The sequence below is a fragment of the Centruroides sculpturatus genome, unplaced genomic scaffold (genome assembly GCF_000671375.1).
Source record: "Centruroides sculpturatus isolate CEXI.00-Female unplaced genomic scaffold, Cexi_2.0 scaffold1951, whole genome shotgun sequence".
Lineage (NCBI taxonomy): Eukaryota > Metazoa > Arthropoda > Arachnida > Scorpiones > Buthidae > Centruroides > Centruroides sculpturatus.
Genome location: NW_019386191.1, coordinates 50844 through 59899, shown reverse-complemented (window position 1 = coordinate 59899; position 9056 = coordinate 50844).

Sequence of the window (9056 nt, the reverse complement as noted above, 5' to 3'; positions counted from 1 at the left end):
TTATGTGGGTGGTGTGACAGAGACAGTGATCACGACAAGTGTCTTCACAGAGAAATCATTTATTTTTATGAAAAGTTCTTACATGGTCCATTAATTACAGTCCTTCAGTAACAGTCCCTTTCAACATAGGAGAGCAATGTGGCTTCAGTCTTCTAGATGTTTCATTGACGGGTTATACATAGCCCTGGGGCAAACGAGACAATTCTTAGATCAGGAACTTGGACTGGTAGGCAATATAGTTGTGGCATTCCCACATAGAGGACAGCACAAAGTGAGAACAGTTGAAAGGATTGATGTCACACAGATTTATGGGCTATCCAAGAGAGAGAAAAACTGTCTTTTTTTAATGCATTGACACATGGTGTGTGATGACTGACTGAGAGTCTTGACTAACTGAGTGTGATATGTCCTTGAATGTCGGGGATTATATCAATCTCCATTCTTTTGATCAGCCATTTTGATTGGTTGATCTCTCTCATCCATGCTTTCCAAGTGGCTGGTCCCTTGTTACTAAGCATAACGGGACTCCAACCCAAAGTATGAGAGAGGTCAACTCGAAGCTGAATCTGATCTCCCAACCAGAGATAGTTAGTTGATCATAGGATGACATTTCTTCTAAGATTTATGACTGTGTCACATTTTAACATAAACAAAAGGGTGTCTGACTACATACATTTTTTTGTCTTTCTAAACAAATAAATTTTTTCTCTAATTAATTAAATTCTCATCACAAATTTGGAAAGTTCATTTAGGAACAATTTAATAAATTTATAGCTTTGTAACAAATTACAGGATTTGTTGATAAATAATAAATAAAAACAATGTTTTACTTTTTCAGCTTGTTATGTATATAACACAGAAAAAATATGGAATTGTGTCAAATTTTATTCTCCTGAGTTTTTTGCAAATCTCTGTGTTTTGAGACCTGAATTCAAAAAGGTCAAAAAAAAAAAATCCATGTGTGTTGGCATCTGTTTTGTTTAATATCTCAGGATGGGATAATGATTAAGAAATGAAATTTAGCATGGTAACTTGTGTATAAAGGGCATTAATACTATAGTTTTGCATTTGGTAGCTATGATAGCATTTGGTAGTTTTTAGATCAAGGAGTGGGAAGATAGAAAGGGATCATGTGTCATAACTCAGTTGAGTCAGACTTCATGAAGATTTTACTCATTATTAGCATTTATAATTTTTTATAAAACTTGTCTCTACCCTCAAAATTAAACTATTTGCAGTTTTGTAGTTATTAATAGTTGTTTTTTAACAAATTCTCTTAACAGATGGCATTGCACTCAAACTAATTTTAAATTTATTCTATTACATCATTGTGTTTTCACCAGGAAAGTTATGCATTTCATTTCTGGATTTTTTTATTAAATGAAATGTCTTGTTTTAAGTTTCAATAATTTGCGACATTGAAAACTTTTTCTAAATAATAATTTTAACCAATTAAAAATTTTAATTAGCAAAATTTAAGAAGATAACACATTAGAAAGAATGGTAAATATACAGGTGATTTTTCTCTCAATTATTTTTAAGAGAGACATGCTATATATCTTCTAATAGATACCTCCCACATTTAATTACTGAATTGGCTGACTGACCCAGCACTTATTAGCCTATGGTTATGTTCTGCAAAAAATAAAGAAACTGAGTAAAAGAACATATCAAAATATAGATATAGCAAAGGATAATTAATAACCTGTTTCACTAATTCTGATCAACTGACTTGGATACACTGTACTGGAAAATGAAATCAGAAATTTGAGATTCAGCTTTGGTTATGCCAGAGACTGGACTCTAACAAGTCATCACTGTGTTTATGCAAATGCAAGAATAGGGTAAAACATGTGAAAACAAACTTTCTGTACCAGAATTTGCAATCACAACACTGTTTATGCAGAAGCAAGAAATGTGCACAAATATCTAGACCTGTTCAAGCATTAATTCTAAGCATTAATTCTAAGCATTAATTCAAGCATTATACTGCTGCGGTAAACAGCACCAATATCCAGAAGCTCATTTGTGGTGTTTTCTGGTTATAATTACAAACCGTGATTGCTTTATTCGTAATTATTATTAGTTAATAATGAAAATAAGTTATTGTCCTTTAAACAAAAGAAAATATTCTCAAACTAAATTATAACATCAAATGAAACAAAACCCATCAACATAAAATAACATTTGGACTCAACTGCTTAAAAATATTGTATATCCATCTTGGCCAAATAATTTTATTTCAGTCACTGTTTAGTCACTTTTTCCTTGCTTGGAGTTACTATTCTCATGTATTTTGAAGTAATTTTCTGTTTCGAGACCTGTATTTGTATAGTTTGGAATACTAAACCTAACATAGATGAACTCCTCCAGTATATGAATACAATCCATATGGGATCATCTCTTCTACAATTAGATCAAACGAACAACACCAGTGTCCACTTTTTAGATAATTCAATTTATTTTGATGATATGAAACCATGCTTTGCAATTTGTTTATGCTTCTAACACAATAAAGTGCTATAAATTAAGACACTTGGCGGGTTTTCTCATCTTTATTTAGTTGATACGTGTGAAAAAATTACACGTTTCGGGCTCTTAAGCCCCTCTTCAGCCAACTATGCATATAAGTCTTATAGATTGAAGTAACAGCTTACTCTCGATATTTTTTCAGTAACATCAGCTTATTCATAATATATTTTTTTTTCAACCAACTATAATATTAGGGGAGTATACGACATATATATACAAAACTATACATAAGAATCTATAAAACTATCTTCAATTAAGGCATACCTTGAGTATTAAAGTTGTACACAATTGATTATACCTTCCACTTATAAAACAGTTCTACAAAATCCTTGATCTAAAACATACTTTGGACAACAATTATCAAATTAGTATACAATTGATCATGCTTTCCACTCATAAATCTGTTTTACGAAAGTATAGAAAGTATAGAAATAATCAAAAATCAAAATAGTATAAATAAAAATCNGTAACATGTGTTCACTTTCAGCACAGAAATAATAGACATGTCTTTTGTACTCAAGTTTGAAACAATATGGTCTGTTAATATCATCATTTTCAGTTGGAATACTGATATTATAATGAAGCACTGGTAAATTGGCAAGTGGGAAATCGTCCTATAAAATAAATATTTCAATCAATTTTATATGCTAATGTTTTTAAATTAAAAATATTGATCAATACACTAAATACTGTGCATCTTTTTTAAATATTTTAATTTTTTGTATATATAATATTACAAATTATATTAAATATAACCAAAATATTTATATTGGTTAAAAATGTAAGATAAAATTGGCATAAATATTAAATTTGATAAATATATTTATCTTTATTTATTTATATAATATTTTAAAACAAAATAAGCCTGATAATTTCTCCACTTCAGTCTCAGATACACAATTTTTCTAAATGTTCCACTCTTCCACAAACTGGGCAAGCAAATAAAATAATGAACATACTAACCTAACAAAAACAGAGGTTTAGTGTGTTTTCTAATTTATTATACATTACTTTTCTATCATATCATAAATATACTCTTTACAGAGATATCATTTGACCTTCTATTATTGAATGATAATATGAGTTTGTGTCATACATTGCTGAAAATGTACAAAAGGTCAGTTTGTCATCAATTATACAGTAGTTCCTGCTTTAAGGAATAAAATATAAATTGAATTTTTTTATGCTTCTAACACAATAAAGTGCTATAAATTAAGACACTTGGCGGGTTTTCTCATCTTTATTTAGTTGATACGTGTGCGTATCAACTAAATAAAGATGAGAAAACCCGCCAAGTGTCTTAATTTATAGCACTTTATTGTGTTAGAAGCATAAAAAAATTCAATTTATATTTTATTCCTTAAAGCAGGAACTACTGTATAATTGATGACAAACTGACCTTTTGTACATTTTCAGCAATGTATGACACAAACTCATATTATCATTCAATAATAGAAGGTCAAATGATATCTCTGTAAAGAGTATATTTATGATATGATAGAAAAGTAATGTATAATAAATTAGAAAACACACTAAACCTCTGTTTTTGTTAGGTTAGTATGTTCATTATTTTATTTGCTTGCCCAGTTTGTGGAAGAGTGGCTAATAGATACCTCCCACATTTAATTACTGAATTGGCTGANGAAAATTAATTTTTAATTTTATGTATTTATTTTAAAACAGAGTAATTAAGAAAGATATAATAGCTATTAATTTTGTCATTTGACAAAACATTGATACAAAATCTATAAATCCAAATTCAATTGAAGTTTAAAATTAATATGTAATAAAAATCAAAATTCAGTTTGATTCCTTATTAGCTGAAATATAAACAAATCTTATAAATAACTTTCTTCATACTTTTAAATTGTTGGCGTGCATTATGCAAATTTATTTTTTTGATATCTAATCTAATCACATTTTCTACTTGCAGTAATTTTTAGAATTAGATTTTCTCAAAAGAATATTTCATATACAGGGTTTTTATGAAAGTCTGTACACTCTTATAACCACTTGCTGTAGTGCCACAGAAGTAATTTGCACCAATAAGTAAGTGACTATGTATAGTCCATTGAATATGATTTTAGTGTTCCTTGTTGTGAAATACAAAACTAAAGAAACTAACTCAGAAAGCAACAGAGATAGACAAAAAAAATTCCAATTACAAAATGTTAGAGCATTGTTTAATTAGTACGAAACAATACTTGGTTCAGCAGAAACACAAAGAGCAGAAAAGACAATAAAAGTAGTAAACATTTATGGACAAAAACAACACAGTTTTAACATAAAGTTCATGCAGCATAGGTGCAACTAACCTCAAAGTAATCTACTTTACATAGTGTTTAAAGTATGCACCATCAGTAATGATGTACTTCTGGATTTGGGACAGAGCTATACTTTGAATAGCATGCAGGATTGCATGCTATTCAGGGGTTACAGAAGTACTGGTGTTGACAATGTGTTCCTTTAAATCTTCCATGGTGGAAGATTCCATAGTATACACTTTATCTTTCAGGTATCCCCAAAAGAAGAACATTGGTAATAAGTTCGGTGACTGTGGCAGCCATATTGAGTATGGTGGTTGTACTGTACACTATGTTCAAAAAGTGTGTTGCTAAACAAGTGAATTGCAAGTGTTTTGTGGACAGGACAGCCATTATGTTGAAACCATATCTGCGGCAATGCATTCAAAGAAATATTAACCAACCAATTGCTTACTGTGTTGCATAACAACTAGCAAATGCTGACCTGTTAAGTTCCTTCAATGAACACTGATCCAATTACTGATGTTTGCCATATGCCACACCACACATTAAGTGACCAACATACTTGATGGCATGAATATCCTTTCATGTATGGATTTGTCATACCCCACTAGTGGGAATTCTGGCTATTGATGATTCCATTTTTTGTAAACGTTGACTCGTCTGTCCATATGGTTTCTGTCCAAAAACCACAGCTTTTATTGTAAGGTGTTCAAGATGAAGTCATATAATCTTTGATGGTTTCCAGATATAAGGTATTGCATGAGAGTATGACTGTAGGGATAAACACCATGTTCATTCAAGATTTGCTACACCTATGATATGGACAATTCAAATGCATAGCTCACTGTAGTAGTACTGATTTTGGGTATTTGCAAGAACATAATCCAAAACGTTTGCAGGTTACAATCACATACTGATACCAACAGAATGACTCAACCAAGGACCACTGTAATGCTTCCTGTTTCTCACAGACATTGGATGGCTTGTGGCAATTGATACAACCTCACAGCACTTACTTGCATTCTGTTGACATTTGTTTTACATCAGTAATATGTTCCAGTATCTTTGGTCATGAAGACAGCCATCAATCTTCAACCTTGCGCTCTGATTCTCATTCAGTTTCCAGCAATCACTTATATCCCTTTGGCTATCTGCTGTGGTTTACATTAATTAAACTCAAATTACCATATGCTATTGTATTTCATTCATCTTTTCTGTTGCTGTTGCATGATAGCAATCAGAAATAATTTTTCCATCAATGATTTCTTAATTAATCTTTTGTACTCTTCTTTGTAAGTGTTTCTGCTGAACTATTTATCATTTTGTAATTGGCATAAGTAAGGGGAGCGAAGGTGGGTATGTTCCCCAGGTGCTGACCTTGCAGATGCCAAAATGAACTTTTAGAATTCAATGCCTGTAGAATTATTTTGTAATTAATGTTGAATCAGGAACCATAACTGCTTAGCATAGCTCTGTTTATAATTGCACTTTTTTACCTATTGTTGATTTCTGACTTAGTTTTCTTTAGTTCTGTATTTTGCAACTAGCGGGCACTAAAATTACGTTTAATGGACTGAATATAATTACTTTTTCATAACTTTTATTATTTCTTACATGACACTACAACAGGTAGTTTAAGTTATACATGGTGTACAGAATTTCCTAGGAACCCTGTATGTTTTAATAAATGCATTTCCAAGATTTTGTTTTTGTTAAGTTAATCAATAGTATTGCATATAGACATTTAATTGCAATCATATAAATACTTAAAAACTTACTTAAAAACCAAGTTATAGATATATTAGTTTATGGTAAAATAATGCATCTCTAGCATTATTTTACTAAAGATGAGGATGACAAACTACAAAAAATCGACACACCTGAACCAATTACGGTGTGATCATGCAAAAGATCGGAAAACAAACGTTTTCGAACCCCTTCTGGGTTCTGCTTCAGGTTCTAATCAGCTTCTAAAGACGTTCGATGTCCGTTATAAGTAGAAATTCGATCGTTCATGTCGTTTAAAGCTTGAAATTTAAGTTNTTCAGGTGTGTCGATTTTTTGTAGTAGTTCCGGTGTGATAGATAGTGAATTTATTTGAGGATGACAAACATATTAAAAATATAGATAGTTAATGATATATATGTTGTTCATCATCTTCATATATTGGATTTATCAATCCAATAGTTAATCTTCTGAAAAACTGTTTCTAACAAGATGATAATTCTTTTAATTAGCATGACAACTTTTATAGACCATTGAAGTACATTATTCTTGTTTCTGATGAAACTTCCTCAAGATATGTTAATTTTAGATTTCTCTATAATCATAAATAGGTATTGAGATTACAAACAGTTTGAAATTACCATGCTTGTCTGGAATCTAAGATGGCATAACTGACAATGCACTTATGTATTAAACAAATATTAAAAGTTATAATCTTGATTCAGATATTTATTTTTTAGATATATGAAAATTTAATTACGATAATAGAAATTCATTAAGCATTATATTCTAACAGGTAACTGGTTGTGTACTATCTATTAAGTATCTATTGTTAACTAAGTGAAAACATTATTTCTAATTTTGGAGATTACAGACCCAAATGAGATGTACTATATTTGTGAGTTTTAAGCTAAAACTATATTATACTATATTATCTAGCTTTGTCACATGATTATAATCATTATGAAAAGCAATATGAAAGATGAAATAAGCCTATCTGATATTAATAAGTTTCTTCCATGCTAAAATTCCAAATCAAATTATTTTCTATAGCTGAATTTTTCATAATAATTTCATAAATAAATTATTTCATTCAGAAAAATATATGTACTCTTATTCTAATTTTAATATTTTTAATGAATTTTATAGATTTTTATAGTTAACTTTTAAATATATTTATTTATAAATAGGTGGATTGAAATAATTGGTTCTGCTACTGCTCAGAGAGAATTGTTAAATTGTGTTTGTATGGATATGGAAGAAGATTTTTGAAAATCAGAATTTTACACTGATGAAATAATGTGCCTTGCTATCTTAAAAGGGAAACTTTTTGTTAATGTTTGTAAAAATATTTCCATATTATTAGAATGGATTTTATATTTCAATATCAAAAACATTTAAAGAATCCTAAAAAAATGTATTCATCAAAACTTTTTTTTATACATATATATGTATATTCTTAGATTTAGAGAATCATTGCCTTCAATCAATATATCATCAATCAATCAATGTTCCAAATCATTATTATCCTAAAATTCATATTAACGAAGGCAAAAAGTAAAAAAAAATATTAATAATAGAAGATATTGAAATTAAAAATATTCTGCTTGGTGAAAAAATGAAAATGAAAAATCTAAATATGTTATACCAGTTATCAATGTTATTAAGAATACTTTTTAATTTTTATATTTTCCTAAAAATATAATAATTATTATATAATATATACTACCGCACTGAATCCTATTTTCTTTTATACAGATAAAAATTTTCACATTTACTATTGTATTCTATGAAATACAGAAGAATTACAATCAGACTAGTTGTAAATTTATAATTCTGCTTTTTTAAGTATTTTTTAAATGAAGAGAGCATTCTTTGATATTAGAAGTATATTATTTCAATTAATTTTAATATTTAACACGCTACAATGATGCTTAAATTATTAGTTTTAATATTTAAAAATATGAATAAAAACTTTTTTATTAATTGATTAAATTTTTAAAATTTTAAAAGTGTTAATTGAAATAGGAGAATATAAAAATGTTGTGTAATTTGATTTTGAATATAAAGAAAATTTAAAGATGCTCAATAGAATTATTAATGAAAATATAATATTCATGTTAAATATTATACATTTTTCTAATATTAAATTAATCTTTATAATAAATAATTCTACATTATAATAATTTTTCTGCTGAATAATTCTACAATGTTTCAGTATTGTAGAATTTGTTGTTAAAGTTTGTTTTCTAATTGTTAAAATGTTTCATAGTAAAAGATCATAAATATGACATAGTTTATTTAAAACAATTATATGTACTGCTAAATCAAAATTGATACATTTTAATTTTGACTATTATTATGCTTTAGACCAGTGGTTCTCAATCTTTTTGAAGTCGGGGAACACTTAACTTTGACATTTTTTTTCCACAGAACACTTACAATACATCAGCTTTAAAGCAGGAGTGGTAAACCTTTTTGAAATCAAGTGCACTCGGTCTAGTAAATGACAACATTGGCATTTGCTGATTA